Here is an 18,899-nt window from a genome sequence, read left to right on the forward strand (position 1 = left end):
TCCAGGAGACGACAGGTATGTCCCCTTTCCAGCTGGTACATGGAAGACAGGTCACCACGATGCTTGACGCTATGCTACCGCACGAGCCACCTGTCGACGTCGCCGATGATGCCCGACTAGTCTGCGAGCGCGCAGAAGAAGCTCGGCAACTCGCCAGACTCCGTACCCAACATCAACAACATGCCGACGCTCGTCGGTACAATCTCCGTCGACGCGACGTCGATTTTTACCCTGGAGACAAGGTCTGGGTGTGGACACCGGTGCGCCGTCGAGGTCTCTCCGAAAAACTCATGAAGCGCTACTTCGGCCCGTATACAGTTGTTCGCCGCCTTGGTGAACTTAATTACGAGGTGCTGCCCGAAGGAACCCGACCGTCATCACGTCGTTCACCCCGCCCTGAAATAGTGCACGTAGTGCGGCTTAAACCGTATTACGCGCGATGATCGCCTGGACCCGAACTGATTTTACCACTCCCTTTTACACTGGCCAGCAGGAGTTGCTGGGCGCGTGTGTGGTTTTCCTTCCTGTGCTCTTGCTTCCGTGCTAGCATCGGGACGATGCTTCTTTATAGGGGGAGGTAGTGTCGCGAGTGGAAGAAAAAGACGAGTAGCGATTGCGGCGCGCCGACGACGACGTTGCTGCTGGTGGACCTGCCTGTTTTGGTCTGTGCTCTCTGTCTTCACCCGTTCTCGCCGCCGGCCTGTACGTCAAGCCGTGACAATATAAGGTGCGATAAACATCCCTCATATCATCATTAGCTCTCTGGTAGCGACGTCTGTGTGCGTTTACTTTTTTCCTTTCCATTTCCAAATCTGGCGTCCACCATGGTTTGCTTTTTGTTGTTTTATTTTTTCGTTTTTTAGAATATCTTTTTATTAAAGCATTGATCTTATCATAAAGTTGGTTTACTATATAATTCAAATGCTTTCCCAAATTAATGTAGGTATGAGCTGTTTCATTCATCCACCTGTCTTCAGCTAGACTCTGTAAAACTTTAAGCCCTCCTTTTTGTGTGAGTTGAGGTTCGTTGGGCCTTTCCTCGCTGAAAAGTTCCAATGCAAGATATTTATGGCCACTATTGGTGAAATCTTCCAAAACTTCCCAGTTGTTGATATGTGATACAAGAGAATCAGACACAATTGTGAGGTCAATCCAACTTTTGCCATTCTTTGTCTCAAAAGTTGGTGGAGTGTTTGCATGATTCACTAAATTTAGTTGATTTCTATTTATGAATTCTACTATTTCAATCCCCTTTTCGTCAGTTTTTTCGCCTCCCCAAATTTTATTTTTTGCATTAAAATCTCCTGCAATTATTACAAACTTTCCAGAATTTGTCTCTAAGATTTTCTCTATTCCATTAAGAGTATGATTCACCTCTTTGGTGGGAGGGATATAACAGTTAATGACTATAATGTTCTTCTCTTGCCAATTTATCCTAACTGCCACAAGTAGTTGGTTTAAGAATAAAGGGAACACGCCAGTTTTTTCATTATGAATAATTATTGCACATTTTGGATTAACTTTACATGCCAATATTCTTTCTTTGATACCGAAACCGATAATACTATTATTTAGTGCATAAGGTTCTTGAATTAACGTGATGTCTTGTTGTTGAATTGATTGAGTTGTTGTTAATGCTATGTAGTTTTAAAAGAACGAGCTAAGTTGATTTGCAGAAACTTCAGAGTTGAAATATCCATGATTTGATATTTCTTGTTCTCTCGACTGTTGATCACTTATAGCTACTTATAGCTTTGCAACTATCTGGAGGGTTTCCTTCAACTGTGCTGCCTTGAAAATTGGGCATTTGTTACTCAGAGAGGAGTGCCTCCTTTCATTGGCGTGAACCTTTCTGTCCTCACAAATCTTACAGTTCTTCCTCTCGTTGGAGCATTGTCGTACGTGATGGTTTTCTCCGCAATCGACACATCGGGCTTCTGCTGTACAGACTCGCTCTGTGTGCCCAATCCTAGAGCATTGCTTGCAGCATGGCAAGTACGTGTTATCATAAAAGAAACATCTTGTGCACAAAATATTGATTCTCTCTCTCCCTTTCAGAGCCTCAAAAGCTTGTTTGCTCAACTCTATAATGGCAGTGGTGCCACTTTTCCCTTTCCACGTTCTCACCAGCCGAAAGTCCTCAGAATGACAGTTGAAATTGTTCTGCTTAATGATGCGCTCAGTGATCTCTTCCTCAGGCACATCCTCGGATAGGCCAACGACCTTTATTTGCGTTTTTTTTTTCTTTTTTGGGAGGCGTGTAACCACGTCGTTCCTCGTAGCTCTGTTTTCTTGCAGTTCCCTTTCGACTTTCTCAATGGCTTCTGCCGAGCTTGCTGTGATACTAGGCCTTCCCTTCCTGGCCTCATCTCCACATCCACTAGTCCGAGTGAATACGGATCGGTATTTTTCTGAATTAGTTTGCCTAATTCCTCCTTAGGCAGGTTCTTTGAAGTTACCACTAGAGCCTCCTTTCGCTTTGGACCTTGCTCAGCCTGATCCAAACGTTCCTCTTGCCCTGGTGGCCAGATGCTCTTGCTACCTGCGTCTGTTGTGTAAGTGATGGCAAAGACAGCCATTTTTTTTTGTTGTATAATGCAATACCGCTCCTGCTGCTGTACCCAGACGAGGACAAGACCCTGTCAGGAGGTTTAGCACCTCCTTTTGTCTTGCCTCGTGGGCAATACCTGTATGTTGCCCGAAGGAGAAAATAAACCTGTTTCGTTGTGAGCAACGTGCAAGGATTCCTTCATCCCTTCGATCCGTCCCGGCAATTCTTTGGTCTTGTGTGTTGACTCTAATAGAAGCTTCTTCATCTTGGCAATCTGTGTAATGATACAGTTGAGTTGCATTTCCACCTCTTGATTGCCTGAAGTTGCTGCTGCAATCTTGGTTGCAGCTGTGAAGAGAGCCTTATCAATGACTGAGATTCGGTGAAGGACTGATTCAACCTTTTTCCCTTCCTCGCAAGGTTGGTTCATCTGTTCTGTCCCAAGTGCTGGGAAGTCCTCGTGTGTCAGGCTACCAGCCTCCTCATTTGCTTCATGGAGATCTCTTGTCTTCTGCGTCTGTCTCTCCTTGGTCCTCTTCAGACCATGTGTCGTTCCAGGCATCTGTGGTCTGGCCGTCTACTGTATCTAATGCAGGGGAAGGCCAAGATCCTCCAACTGTTCTCTCTGGGGTTTCCTGAATTTGCTCCCTCAAGAGAGAATCTTTTGTCACTGTGGTCGGCGTCTACTCCAATTGTTCGAGCCTTTTCTTCCCTTTTTTCTTTTCACGATCCTTTTCCTTTACCATTTTGCAGGTGTGGAAAGTGTGTGTAAGTACAGAGTATTGCTACTTTTAATAGAAAAAAACGAATTAGATTCGTTGGAATATTCTTCTCAGCCTATTTAGACTGATATGAGCTGTTCAAGATGGATCAGCAACCAGAAGGCACAGTTAAAGGCTTTAGAAACAAAATCGTGACAAATACGCCAAATTCAATGGAAATTAGTGAGACAGTATAGCGACAATGATCAATTGCCCATAAGAAAACTCAAAATTCGTTGATTTACAATTTGCCAAGTATTTAAAATGCTAAGCAACACTCAAAAACACCTGAAAAACACAGCAGGATTGCACTGGAATGCTCAGAAACGATTTGGCGCAATTCCGCCAAATCTGGCGGATTTCAGTAAGAAAGTGTAATAACAATTAACTTCCCCACAGCTCAGATGGAAAAAACACGATAACTTGACACCTAATAAAGCTAGAGACTTGAAATTAATGGCATGTGAATGCTCTGATTTTTCTGGTCAAAATGATATATTACATCACGTATTTTGGTTAGGAGAGAAAATTATAAAAACAAAATTTACCACAAAAGTTGCCTCTAGGTGAACATGTGCGCGAGGTTTTTCGATAATAACTTCTTTAAAAATCAACCAGCAAAGATAAGACAAATACGGGTGTATTCCTTACACTTCAAGGAATCTAAAAATATATAGTTTTATGGGTCAAAACTAAGTATTCAAAGCGTGGGAGCAATTTTCTATCCTTCACTGGTAGAAAAGGCCTAGTTGGGAGGATGGATTGATTTGAGGTACTAGATTTAAGTTGCACTTACCCTCAGTGCACTCCATTCATCTTCACTGAATGTGTTGGGAAAGGTATGTTGCACAGCTTCGTCAAATAGGAATAGCTCTGGAACTGGTGAAAATGCTCCACTTCCCACTGGAACATTTGTCCAAGTCTTGAAGCCTGCAGGCAGCTTTGTTTGCTGGTGGGACGGTGGTGAACCAGAAGGCACCATTCCCAGTTTTGTGTCACTGAAAGGCCCCCTTGCAGCACTCAGGACAGCAGCGAATTCACTGCTTCCAAGTTGATGGAGACTTTCGCCCAGCTTGTGAAAACTGTCCAGCTGTTGCTGCTCCTCCAGCTTCTTTCCTCGAGCATCATTGCTGGTGTTGGCAGAAGTGTGCCGCCTTCACGAGGGCAAATCCAATCAATGTCTGGCACGCTCATCGGTCTGATGTTGTGCTGTCGAGGGCACCTCCGTTGCTGAGGGAGCTCAGTGCAAGCTAGCTCTGGTGGCGCTTCTTTAAATCCTTTTTTCTTTAGGAAAATCATGAGCCGCACAGCAGCAAGAATGTGGCTACAGGATCCACTTGTTCTAGCAGTGCACTCGCATGTCGCATTAGTGACTGAACCCTGTTTAAAAATGCCAAAAGGATCTTGTATGGCCGGCCCATCTTTTTATGGCTTCTAAAGCAAGTAGCCCTTGCATAGATGATGCTGAGTCTGTGAATGAAAGAGAAATGAAAGTTTTGAAGTACACATAATGATTTCACTTATTCGTTGTACAGCAGCACTTCAAATTTCTCATGAAGCCTATGAATAAATCATGACTTGACTCCTAGTTAATGCATATGCATGCGTTGCTCTGAAAAATTAATGCAGATTTTGGCTCAACTACAGCTCCGCAGTATTCCTACTGAGGTATGACCGGTGTTTCTACTGTAAGTATGCAAATGACAGGAAAGAGGCCATGTAAGCTAAGGCGAAGCAATGCATTGCTTTCACATTTAAGACTTAAGGCATGCCTCAATCAATGTACAGGGTACCACACGAGAACGTGTTGTTTATCACTATATAATTTGTATAGGCACCCTGCACATCTAACTCCAGCGCGACGCGCGCGCATCCCTGTAGGGAAGGCGGGGGCAGTCTTGACAGCTCCCGCTGTGTTGTGCGCACTGTCGCGAAGCAGTTATGGGCCTCCTTCCCGAGCACAAAATGGCACATAACAACAGCAGGACACACTGCTGTTTTGTAGGATGCAATAATACAAATATGTATTCGTCTCGGACAAGCTTTTATGGATTTACGTGACATTGGGAGACGGCCCACCCTTCGCGACAGGCAACACGCGCGCGCGGTTTCTGGTCAAACCCATGCGGAAGGCGCTTACATGACTCATGCATTACCTCCTAGACAGGTTTTTGACTCATGGCAAATCCAGTAGACTCGGAAGAATGCTAATGGCTCGCTGGGAACCCTTCCCTCTTCTTGCACCCACGATTTGCGGTCATTGACTTGGCTGTCAACAATATGTGGGCTTAAAAAGCCACGGCCGAAACTCGCCCGCAGTCACACCTTAGGAAGGAGCCCAAATTTTGCGCTGCAAAGAATCGTTCACCTTAATTCCAGCTATACGCAGAACCCTTGCTCGCTTCCACTGTGCCTTGTCGTCCAGCGTCTTTTTCGACAGTAAAGGCACGTTTTCAGGGGCAACGGCAACATGCTCTGATAAATCTTTGCCTCCACGTCTGAACGACTGGGTGATAATTTAGTACGATAATCATATATCCTAATGTCAAAGAGTCGGGGCACTTGTACTAAATGCGTAGAAATTAAACAAACCTTGCAATGAACTTCCGCTTTCTGAGCACAAGCTTTCCGCAAGAATCCTGCATGAAATAGCCGGGATACTCCTTTTTCACAGAATCCCAGTCAAAAAGTTTTATGTTTTCCGCAGGAGTTTCAGTGCGCACAGGCGCTTTGCCGCAGCTTGCATTCTCTTCTGCTTGCAAAAGCTCGTTCACTGGATATCTTATATCACCAAAATACTGACGCACGTGTTGGAGTGATAATGGCCTGGCAGTTGCTGAAAAAAGAGAAAATATGAGTGGCAGATTACGCAATGGGCACATCATTTCAAGGCGTAGTTTGAACAGGGTAATTCCACATCGAACACCGAAGGTGCAGCAAACGAGAATGTTATGAAGTCAGGTTTGCGCCGTTCTCTCAGAAACTGGAGGTTTCTAATTACCTTCAATGTTATGCCGCCTGGCCGTCTTTGAATGTTCAGGGTAAGCCTTTCTAAATGCAGGAACACCCCAGGCTTGCGGGTGGCTCGTTCTGGAGAGCGTTTCACACCGCTCCAAAAACACGGTGACGGCAGCAGCGTGTTTACATTTGCCTGCCTTGCAACTGCAGCTCGCGGCTGCAAGCTGTCTACTGGAAGATAGCCACATAAAAAAAAATTGAGTGAGAGTGCAGCGCTGACAGGCATTAGATCGAAATATTTCTTAGCGTTAATTTGATCGTTTTCGGTGGCGCAGTGATGCTTGTCTGCGCAATGCACCGGGCTGCTACTTCGCTCCCGTCGCACGGCACCACCTCTTTCACATTGTGTACATGGACTGCTTCAAAAAGCTTCGTTCCTTTCCTGACGTTTGCTCCCCGAAAGAATTTTTCGGCCTCATGAATGAATAGGTCGAAATCCCGCTATTACGCTATCCTATTCCGAAATCCTGCTAAATAACTATTGGCAGCCCACAGAAGCGCAAAACTGCGGCCCAAAGGCTTTGAAAAAAATGTATCGTCTCCAATGGATACTAAGCACGAGTATTTGTGAACTAAAACTAAAGCCCGTCTGACCTGTCTCACATTCGTCAGCACCAACTTGCTCAGCTTGCTACGGCTGTGGAGAATCGAGCGGCGAGCGCCAATGCATCTGATGTTACTATTGCATAAGCATCAGCCCGCCGCTTCTCTGCATGTCTTTTCCCTCTGCGGTCGTGCCGCCCGGAATCAGCATGCTTGGTTCCGTAGCCGAGATTGAGAGACAGGGCTCAATCTGGATTCGTTTCATCGAACAGATTGGGCAGTTCGCCTGCGGACACAAGTTTAGAATTTTTTCATGTTTATGTTAAATGTCTTCATTTGAAAGTGGGTGTACGAGTCAAAATGAGGCACGGCTGGCCATATACATTTAAAACAACGCGAAGGACAAAAAAAATCATAGAAACGGATGCGCACGGTGCTAAAACAGTGAAAGAGACGCACTCGACGCATGCCGTGCGCATTCATGCAGGTGCCATATGCGCGTTCGTTTAGCGTGTTGTACAAAGCTGGTAATGCATGAGTTGACTCACCTGTTGTGAAATGGATGCCGCATACGCGCACATTGCGACTTTCATGATTGAATTCATGTGCGTATGATGCGTGCTAACCACAAGTTGCGGCGCTTTTCGCTCAGCGTTCTGGTCCTCTCGCATTGGCTTTGTATACCTTCGGCAAGCAAAAAAACCTAATACTCGTTGGCTTTTTCTTCCTCCCATTGACGTCGCTGCAATTGGAGCGGCCTACAATAGCGCAGTTTATCATGCTGAGCCTACAGCCTTCACAAACGCACGGAAAACAACGCGAGCTATCCCGATCGCGCCGCCACTGGGTTGCAATGTATATAGTTCCAAATTCTGCTTTAGGTTCACCTCTAAAAGAAGCAACATTCCCTTACATTCGGCGACTGAAGGGTGATGGAGGCACATTTTTTATCCCTTCTTCATCATCATGTCCATCAAACTCATGAGATGATAAACACACCATTTGCCTCTTTCGTTTTCCACGGACTTTTTCTAGGAAACCGTCATGGAAAGGATTTTAAGCGGTGGACAGAAAAGATTATTAAGGATCATAAAATGGTGCTTTGTGCTACACGAGTATGGTTTAATGATTACACTGCAGCGTAGCCATTTGGAAATTGCTAGCTTCTGCAAACTAAACTTTGCTTCAGATATTCACTTTCAGCCATCAAGATCTGAGAAGCACGTTAAGAAAATGCATTCAACAGAACACATAGAAAAATGCCACTAAAAGCAAACATACTGTTCTTGGCGCATGCAGACACAATAAATTTAATTGATCAAAGAGAAAAATAGAAAAAGAAGACTTTTAGCTCATTTCACATTTTGAATTCAACTTTTGTATGCCACAAAAAATAAACATTTCAACTTGTAATTGTCATTTAATAAACACTACAGGTCACAGCAGGTCAGATGAGAAATATATATATACCTTGATCTGTTGACGTTGCAATATCATCAGTATCCTCAGCCTTTCTGAGCTTCATCCTTGCTTTTTCATAGGTTTCTAAGAAAATAAAAACAAAGATTGTATCACAAGAGCCAGCAAGCTCGTTGAGTGATCCAACAAATTATTTCAAAACTGAAGCTTTTCTTCTGAGACCAGCAAGTTGCCAGCATAGTCAGGCTGACGGTGATGACAATGACTGAAGAACAATGTCATAATGGCATTGCTTCAACATTTACCACTGCACGTTTTGTTCCTTTGGTCCCTGCCTTTGATGCATTGTTCAGTTCAGTACACATCCTCACCGATTACATTCCTTAATAGACCAAATCCCTGCTCTCAGATGTCAAGAACATATACTGCCAGTTGTCCAATGGAAGACCATGAAAGAGTGTGGAAGTATGTACGAATAAGAAAGAACTTGTGGGGAAAAAATATGTGCAACCAACCACAAAAGCGGAAAGGAGGTGTAGGAAGTGTTGACCTACCTTACCTTCCATGCTCAAGACGACGTCATGCTTCGTGTATGTCGAGTCTGGCACTTCCCTGTGTTTCATGGCTTTCATTGTCCTGGAAGCATTGAAGTTTGCTGCCCAAAAGCACTGGTCATCTTCAAGCCAATGTGATGGCACCACGTCAATGCTGTTTTTTTCACGAAATCACACAAAAGCAAACATTCTCTGCAGAAGGGAAAGCTTTAAAACAACAAAAATATCACGGCTCACACTGTACATGTGCTGTTAAAAGTAAATGGAAGGCGATATTAGCAGAGAAAATTAAAATCAATGCTTTAATTGCATGCATCCTTGAATAGATATATGCACACTAGTGGTAATCGTGTGATTACATAAAGCACCAATAAATTTTGACTGTTATTGTTTCTATTCAAAGAAATGAAATTTTTTCCATGGAGTTCACTTCCAGTTACTTTTGACGGCACTTGTACACAACAAATGGAAACTTCTGAAGCAAAACTAAGCGGAATGAAGTAGTGGAAAGACCAAATATTCACTGCATGACCCCAAATATGGTAGCAATACAGACTTGCACTGGACACTAGACAAGGACCGCACCTTGTCTGATAATGGTTGGGATGCAATGAAAATATTAAACTCACTGGACCTGCAGGGTACACTGTAGAAGTCGTGCAATGCTGTGACCTGCCTCCCAAAAAGCATTTTTGATCCATTCGCCTTGATCAAAGCAAAAATCAGACACAAGCACAATGCTGGAGTCACTAAGGAGGCCACAGTTATCCCCAGCAATGGACTTTAAGTTGAACTGCGGAAAAACAGCAGCTTTAAACTGTGGCCCATTACATGAGCGTGGCAGCGGTCCTCTAGTGTGCGTCTGCTTATATGTCACTGGATGCTCCAGTGTTTTCATCGCTCTCTGCTAGCACCGAGCTCGTTTATTCGGTTGTGCAGCTGCTCAAGGGGCCGTGTTGAGCTTCTGACGAGATGTTTGAGCCGAAACATAAAGCTTTCAGCTGCAAACGCACTAAAGCTATCAAGTGCCCCATAGTTCGCTACATCATCTGCTAGATGAACAAGATTATGTACATTGTATGAAACCTTGGCAAGACCGTATAATGATTTGAAGGTACGCACAAAAAAGATAAGGAGCTCCTTAGCATAATCATTGTATGCGCTGCACATGCTTGGGCTTGCAAGAATTCTGATTGCAACATGCAACACAAGAAAATACTCATATCTCTCTCAGTCCAGGATGCCTTTCAGCACTGCAGGACTCAGGCAGAGGAGAAAAGAACGAAGTTCAGTTGCCTCCCAGAAGGCTAGGTCTTTCCATGGCCGCGACAAACGTGCAAACTCAGTGCAGCAGAAATACTTAAGGTCAACTAAGCGCTGCGAAATCTCATGTACACTTGCATATGGCAGGCGGTACGATTTATTGCCCTTCGTCCAGAGAACCGGCAACTTTTTGGTGACTCCAATACAGACTAAATGCATGTAATCTAGTGGAAACTGGGACACAAGTCCTATGGGCAGCGACCTAAGCGGAGTGTCGCTGACGTGATGCTCTTGCCGAGTCTTTTGCATAAAACTTTCATCACTTCGCAGAAGTGCATCTGTTCTGGAAAAACTACTGAACTGTCTACAAACTCTCCTTTCTGTATGCATTTGCAACAACCAAAATAGCCTGTGTGAGATTTGACACCCAACAAGAAAGCCTTTGCAGGGGCATCGCAAATAAATCCTCTCACACGCACAGTGAATGGCTTCCCAGCAAAGGTCAGTCCACCTGACAAAACAGTTTGAAATTCGGCAGTGAAATCTGCAAGGTAGTCGTCAACTGAACCCGGCTTTGAGTTCCCATGGTAACAGCCAATTAAGAAAACGCTACTACCAGGTATATCAGGCATTCTTCCAAGGACTGGCCAAAACTGGCTGTGTGAGCTCTTTGTAAGTGGCAGCCCATCAACATAAAATAAAATGCCAATTTGAGACGGTACTGATGACACGTCGACATGTGACAGCACAGCACGCAGACATTCGACAATGCCAAAGTGACAGCAAGATCCTGGTGGCACGCTTCTGACGTTCACTGTACGAGGTGTAGACAGTAAAGCCCTTGCGTCGCTTGGTAAGCCGGAATAGCATGGATGCTGTCTCATTTCTTTCAACAACGAAGAAAGTGCAGCGTGAGTTACTTTATGGGTGCTAGCCCATTGCTTCAAGAAATGCCTCATACGGCATTCTGAATCATTAGCTTCATGGTATTCTTCATGCTCTGCAGAGGAGCTCTCATTAACACATACCTTCCCATACTGAAGCTCGGCTTCGTCTGAGGAGATGGTCGTGTCGCTTCCTAGAGCATCAATTTGCTCATCAGACCGCCTACTGGACTCACTGTCTGAAATGGAAGCAGCGCACACTGTTCCAATTACATCGTCATTACCAGCTTGAGCATTTACACCAGCTTTTTGCGTGCTGTCAGCGCTCCTAGCATCGGCCATGCCGCGCGCGTCAGGACGAATATCGCGTACAACGGAGTGCCTGTCAAGTGTTACCTGTTCAGATGAAATGATCACCCCCTTCATCTAAAAGGACCACTTGCAGAGCGCTTCCACGCAGGGTGTCTACCAACCGGGAAAACCGTGAAAACCGGGAATTATCAGGGAATTTGGACAATCTGGAAAAACTCAGGGAAAACTCAGGGGATTTGTGCTTATATCAGGGAAAAATAGCTGCATTTCTACATAAAAAGAATTAAAGGCGCGATAATGCTGCCTCGTGTAAACGATGCGGACTGGCATTGCACGGATTGTCCATTGCGGCGTTACGCGTACTCTCCTCAGCGAGCGCCGGCCTCCAACGTTTTGCCGTCAAGTGGAGCATCCCAGCAAGGCGGCAAAAAGCTTCGCGGCGCCAGCGGCACTTCGAATTTTGAAGCGTACTTTCCGGTGCTTCTCCGGCGCTGTGGTTCGCGCGTGCGCTGTTCGACGGCCAGCGGCCTCCCCTTGTTTTCCGGTGTTTCTGAGTGAACTCTTCCTCCCTGCGCGTGTCTCGGATGGAAGCGTCCATTTCTGCCGCAGGGGGTGCACACACGCGATGCAGGCAGCGCAGCTTTGGGAGAGGGGGAATAGTTTCCCGCCTTATCGCGATCTGGCGACGCTGGCGAAGCAACGAAGTCTGTCCGTACTTAGCTGCGCCGTTTTGAACCGACTTAGTTTTAATGACTGCTGTTTTAATGACTTCTCGGCCACGTCGTATTTTCCGACCTGCCGCACGCTAGCCGTGTTCGAGAGCAAACTCCCAGCCGTGTAGCTGTTAAGGTGCTTGGCCGTCGAGCTAAAACAGCAACGCTCCGCGGCAAAGCCATAAACCACGATGAACTATCGCGCTACCGCAGATCCCGGCACTTGACAGCAACAAAAAAAACAAAACAAAAAAAAAACGAGCTAGAGATGCTGATGGCGATATGGATAGCGAAAGCTCGCGGCGGAGGAATACGTTGATGATGATGATAAGCTCTACCTCGGGCGCCCTCCGTGGGTGGCGTCTGGAAGCTCCTGTGCGCGTGTGTGGCCTCCACGATCAAGCGCCCGGTGCGCTCAGCCGGAGCCGATCGCAGAGGCCTCGGCGCGTGCATTCCGAAGGCTATTCCCGCGTGGGTCGTAGAAAGTTTCGGTGCGGCCCTTCCACAGATCTTTTTTTTTGTAATATTTTCTTCGGGAAAACGGGGTGCGGCCCATGCACGAGTGCGTTTACGCGGTGTGTTCAATTTTGAGTCGAAAAATTTCCGGAAATTTTACCCCGCTAATAGGCGCACCCCGAACTTTGAGCCGAATTTTCTGGAAAAAAAGTGCGCCTATTATGCTAGTAAATACGGTTAAAAGCTACTCCTTACTATTCAAATAAGACTAAATCGTTTTTTTTTTATTTTTTAACATGCTTACTGAAGAGTGATACCGTCAGGCGGCTTTGTGTCAGGCTGTTTTTGCATAAACCAAAGTAATGTGTCACTCAGGGAATTTAACAAATGCACTCAGGGAAAACCTGGAAAACTCAGGGAATTTGGAAACGTCAACTTGGTAGACACCCTGACGTGCTAAGTTCGCGTTGCGTTCGTTCACACTTTCAGTTGCACAAACGGACATGGTAGCGCCACTACCATTGGAACTGCACTCTCCAGCAATTAGACCGGAAACGTCATCGTTCAGTCGGCGCAATTTCTGCCATCGCGATAGCTCATCAAACATTTTCTTGCGTCGTTGCATGCTTGAACAATTAGCTTCGGGCCAACTGAAGATTACGATTCATACCTTCAGAGTGATGAAGCAAAAGCAGGACCTCCGAAACCTCTCACGCTGCAGCGCCTGGCCCGCTGGGTATACCCGTACTACCGCGCTTCTAGAGCTGGCGTGACTTTTCGCGCCAAATCGGACCGTAGAAAAAAACAAATTTTAATTCGGCTTTAAAAAAATATTTAATATAAAATAAACGTGTATGTATCGTTTCCATTTAATAGTGCATTTTAAATTTACCAGCTACGCTTTAACGCAACACGTTATTAAATAGTGCAGTCCTAATTCTGCTAAGTCTTTCGGCCATGGAAGGAAAAACTGAGGAGGGAGCGTCCTCCCCAGCCACCGGGCGGGCCGGCACATTTTCTACCACGTGGATCTGATGAATGTCTTCGTCCCCGCAGTCTATCTCTCTCCCCCTCCCCTCCTCCCCGTTATCACGCCACATGATAGCGTGCGGTGACATCTAGCCCCGCAGCACGCGCGCCTGCGCGGACCATCACGGCAAAATGACTATAGATCAACCTCCTTGCTGTAGACATTCGCGCACGGGCCACACCGCAAACGCATGGACTAAAACATACCAGCCCCAAAACGTAACGGAGTGACTGGAAAAGCGAAAAACGGGGGAGAGAGTAGCTTCAAGAGCACGTGGCTTGCAAAGGCTGGCTGCTTGGCATCGTGCTCCCTCCTCAGTTTTTTTTTTCCTGCATGCTTTCGGCCTTTGGTCTCGCCACCTCATATTCCGCCTCCTTCCCGCCTCTCTATTTGCTCTGCCGGTCTTGGGTATCATGCGCACTTCATCGAACGCCGGCCGGGACAGTGCTACGCAGTCGTGCAGTCGTTTCGGCTCCCTCCGGCTTTCTGTCTCGCATGTGGAGCCAAAACGGGAAAGTGCGCGCCTGTGGCAATAGAATATTCCCACGGTACTGCCGTGCATTGTGAACTGGGGTTTTTCATTTAGTTATCTGTAGGTCACGCGACTCTGCTTACCTCCTGTTTAAGTGTAAACGTAGTGCAGTGTTGGTGCATATATGCGACCATGAAACGTCTTGTGAGGAAGTCCAATAGACTTCTGAAGCAGGACGTCTAGACGACAACTTCCTTAAGCCGTCATACAATTATCTTGTGTAGCCGAACATGTGAAAATCCTTCATAAGACAGCTTCCAGATGTCTTGGCTAAGATGTCTTCTAGCCAAGCATAAAACGTCGTCTTGTAGATGTCTTTGGTAGCTCAACCCAGGGAACGCAAAGTCATCTTCAAAACATCTAGTTCTTGGCTAGTTTAGCCAAGCAGGCTGGCTACAAGCCATCTTCTTCAAGCCATTAGCTGCTATTAGCCGGCTTCAAGCTCGGCTTTTTTTGTGCTAACGCTCCCTCCAATATGGTCTTGAAGACGTCTCAGTAAGCTTCGGCCAAGAACATCAGTAGGTATTGCAGACCTGCACTCAAATGGCCTTATTCAATGCCTGCCTGATTCGTAGCGCTTACTGGAATATTATTTTGCAGGCCATCCATGCAGAAATACTGAATTATTAGGAATTCTGAGTTTCGGGTGGAATCAATATACTGGTTTTAACCATGCTGCAGAATCGTCTCATCAGTTGAGCATATGGTGCATGTCACGCTTAAAAGCATGTCAACCAATGTTAAGACCAGTAATATATTTATTGAAATTCACAAATACAAAAGGTGTAAATTTTTCACTTGGACTTTCAGTGTACATAGAAAAACAAAATGGTCAGGTAGTTCAAAATTCAAAACTATAAAACTGCTCAGACATTGCAAAATTACAAATAATACAGCAGGTTTCAATATGTGACCAACAAATAGAGTTGAAAACAAACAAATGCACAACTAGTTAAAACAGCTACATTAAAAATAAACACACAGGCCTTACTGTCACTAGAAGACTTGTCGCCAGAAATTTCAATAACCAGGATACAATAAAAAATGACCTGTTCACTCTTAACACACAAAAAAAACCACTTCAATATGATATAGCATCAAAGCCATAAACAACGACAAACGATGGTACTGCCACCAGAACATTCAATGACTAGAAAGTGCAAAAATTTAGTTGCAAATTATAAAGATGACCAAACACATACAACTGGTGTGGAGTTGTTCACATAACTCAATGGCAACAAATAATGATCATGTTCTCCTAAATTCAAAAATATAGAACTGCTCAGGCGTTGCAAAATTACAAATAAATACAGCAAGTTTCAATATGTGACCAGTACTTTCACCTAATGATGCAAAACAAATAGAGTTGAAAATGAACAAATTTGGAGGGCTGGCAGCACGGCATGTAGGCGCACGGCTGGGCTTGGGATTGGAGACAGCTGGAGGTGTCACTTCAGATATAAATGGCATCGAAGAGACTTGTCTAGAAGGCGGGCTGCCGTTATTGTGACTGTGAACGGTCTGCCCGGGACGATGAGCAGGGCTCCTTGCGATCTCCATATGTTGTATTGCCCGGTCAAGCTGTGTGCATATGTCAATGAAGGTCGCCACTGACGACGGACGTTGCGCTGCTATGCTTGTCGCTGTGCCTGGGCTCAAAATACCTTGCAAGAGATATTCAATTTTTTGAGGCTCGGTCAGCGGCGCTGGACATTTTTCGATGACGCGAAGTTTTGCGTAGGCATAGTCACGGAGAGACTGAGGGCTGGTCTGCACCATGGACATAACTTGCTGCTGCCATTATAGTAGCGTCAGTTCGTCGGCAAATGCGTCGAGAAAAGCTTTACGCCACGCATCCCAAGTCGGGAAATGCGCACCAAGAGTCAGGTGCCAATTTTTTGCTGTCCCTCTCAACTTACTTGCGGCGATGAGGCGGGTTGTTTCTGGCAACCATGAAGCAAGCTGCTGCGTTCTTTGAATTTCTTCGATCCATATACGCGCACTTTGCTTGTGGCAGTTCTCGAACAATGGCAAGGTAGACGATACGTCAGGCATGGTTGTCACGTGTATCTGCGGCATGTAAGGAACTTCGTATTGCGGTGACGATGTTGGAGAAAATGGCATTCCAAATGGCGTTTGGGAGTACTGTGGCTCCGTTGCAAATCCAGGTGTTGTTACGAAAGGCTGCGGTTGCCGCGGCGGCGAGAAAAGTTCTTGCGCTAGCACGGCTGCGGCATTGTCAACGAGCGGCTGCGCGGGAAAGTACAATGGCGGAGGCATGACGCACGAGGCTGCATTTGGGGCTGCTTGAACCTTCGTAGTAGGAGGAGAGGCACTGAACTGCACTCCAGGCGAAGCGCACATATAATGTTCATAAGACAAACTGTTCGAAGCAACTGGCGCAGAGGCAGGTCTGGGCGCTTGCATGGGCAAGGCTGCACGGGCGTCTTCCAGGCACGCTGTGAAGCGCTGAACTAATTCTTCTCTTGACCTAGTAGCGTCGATTCCGCGGCGCATGAGCTCTCTCTGAATAAAGTCAGAGCTGAAGCACGCGACTGTAGCGGCGTCGACTTCGGCCCAATTGATGCCCGGCATGGCGCTTACTTCGTACGAGTAGACAAAGGCGTCGTCTAGACCAGCATGGCGAACATGGCGGGGGCCAAGAAACAAAGGCTGCGTCTAGTCAGGCATGGCGGGAGCGGCGTGCTCGAATGGCGAGGCTGCAGGTTCTGTCGTCGACTGCGCCAAATGTGAGGGCGTTGCTGGGGCTAGAGGACCACAGGCCAGGCTTGGGTACTTTAGAAGACAGCCTTTATTGCTGCCAACACATATTTGCAATAATTACACTGGGCCTGAGCTTTGCAGCTGAGCTCGAGAAGGGCTAGGCAAGCGCACCGCATGGCGGGCAGGCTACTACTACACAACACACTACACAACTCGTCGGTCGTCTCCCTTGCTCCGAGCGGCAGCGGGGAAGGCGTCGGCACTGGGATGGTGGCGCCATCTCTGAGGTAGTCGGCGAACTGGGTGCTTGAGAGGAGCTGGTACCTCACAGCACGCGAGGCCGATCATTTTATGAGGAGGAGGCAAAACTTTATTGACAATAATTGAAATTTGGCTAAAGTCAGATGGGTGATTTCCTCATTCCAGGATTCCAGTGGCCTTTGCTGCCTCGTCGGCTTGCTTGATGAGTGCCCATTGGCCCCTGTGTCTCCCAATGCTCATACAGATATTCCTCCAAGTGTAGTAGTTTTGAGTGATGTACTTGTCCTGAAATATGACCCAAAGGAGAGTTTAAAACATGGGTGCTGCAAATTAGTCCTAGGTAGGGGCACAGAGCAATGTTGGTCGGTTACATTAATCAGCATATTGTGGTGGATGCATCATCCCTTCTCTTCCAAATGGGAGAGAGGAATGTTTGGTAAGCAGAAAATCTTTAGTTGCCTTGTCACATCAGCTCTGGCACAGGAAGGTGCAGTTCCTGAAACCGCATCCCATGAGGCTGCTGTGTAGTGAATAGCCTTGAACTGGTCAATTTCAGCCACTTCCTTTGAGTTTACATTGTTCATGTGAAACAGGATGTGCTGCACGATAATGATGAACTGAAGCGGCCAAACTTATGTTTTTGAAGACTTCCATACAGGGCTTCCGTCCGTATTTATGGTTAAGGTGATGTCGTCCCTACCCAGCCGCCGTGACCGCACGCGGCAGTTGTAGCTCTCGGCATCTGTAATATCGGTGGCCTGGGCTGACGGCTCTTCAGTTTCCTTGCCTCTCTGTTCTTGAAGCCTTCTTAAGTTTGTGTGAAGATCTGCTTTCATTCTTTCAATCAAGAAACGCAGCTGTTTCTCAATATCCATTGAGATAAAGAAAAGCCCACGCACAGTAATGCACAACAAGTGCTTTGGGTGATTTCTCTGCATGTGGGCTCACAGAGACAGGCTCATGGCATTCATGGATACAATGTTGTTGCATTCCTTGCATCGTTGGGTGCAGGTATCCTTCCCAGCAGTGTCGAGAAGAACCTGCAGGTTCCGGGTTTGAGCCGACAGCAAGGTGAACGCGAGGCGACCGTTTTCACTGGCTCCCGCGAGGAAGGAAAGGGTGGTTGGGGGCTGTGAGCAGGGAACAAAGGGCAAGTGGCGCATGATTCAGACACTCCTGGAACACGGGCCCCGCAGCGCCTCCTCGGTAATTCCTGTATCTAAAGGTTGTGGCTGGCTGGCCATGTCTCATCCCATGCCACCTCATGTCTCGTAGCACACTTTTTCACGTGACCAACTCTCTCAATCTTCAAATCTTTTATGCAGGCTTGTCTGACAAATTTTTGTTCCTGCAGCTGTCTCGATAGCATACCTTCCTCTTGTTTTCGAAGGGTCCCTTTTGCTGCATTGCAGCAGTCGCTTGTTGTTGCTAGGAAACAGAATCTCCCAGTCGAGACAGACTTCCCTTTGCTTTGCAGGTCAAAATCTGCACAGTGTGCTCTGACATTTTCGTAACTCCTCCATGTGCTGGCTTGCACATCTCTTCCAGCTGATTTCAGAGATTGAGGATGGGCTGACGAGTTACCTTCACCTCTTTGTCAAGACGGAGGTTCGTCCAAAGCTCCTTGAAGTTAGTCACGGATCCTCTGGCATGTCTACTGTACAAAGGCTGAAATGCCAAAAAACGGAAGAGAAGCAGTGCAGACTTCCAGTCCCATTCTCTATTTTTGGGCTGACCTTCACCCACCTCCTCCATTACATCGGATGTGAGGTTGGTTCCCTGAACACTCAGGACTTGGGGCCAAATTGCAAGAGCATTTTTACCGGTGCTTCCGCAGCCCACTTAGTCTCTCCACGCTTGGCATCACTTCAGCCTCTA

General features: G+C 46.5%; 1 protein-coding gene and 2 pseudogenes across 6 annotated transcripts in view; 1 reads left to right on the top strand and 2 right to left on the bottom strand.

Annotated features, from left to right (window-relative positions):
- The window catches only part of LOC149361973 (uncharacterized), a 233,440-nt gene that overhangs the window by 31,380 nt on the left and 183,161 nt on the right, over positions 1–18,899 (top strand). The gene's annotated exons all lie outside the window — the stretch shown is intronic.
- Positions 3,580–5,957, bottom strand: LOC149361976 (uncharacterized; annotated as a pseudogene).
- On the bottom strand, positions 6,801–7,653 carry LOC149361977 (uncharacterized; annotated as a pseudogene).

The sequence above is a fragment of the Amblyomma mixtum genome, chromosome 2 (assembly GCF_055824585.1).
Source record: "Amblyomma mixtum isolate Tamu chromosome 2, ASM5582458v1, whole genome shotgun sequence".
Classification (NCBI taxonomy): Eukaryota; Metazoa; Arthropoda; class Arachnida; order Ixodida; family Ixodidae; genus Amblyomma; species Amblyomma mixtum.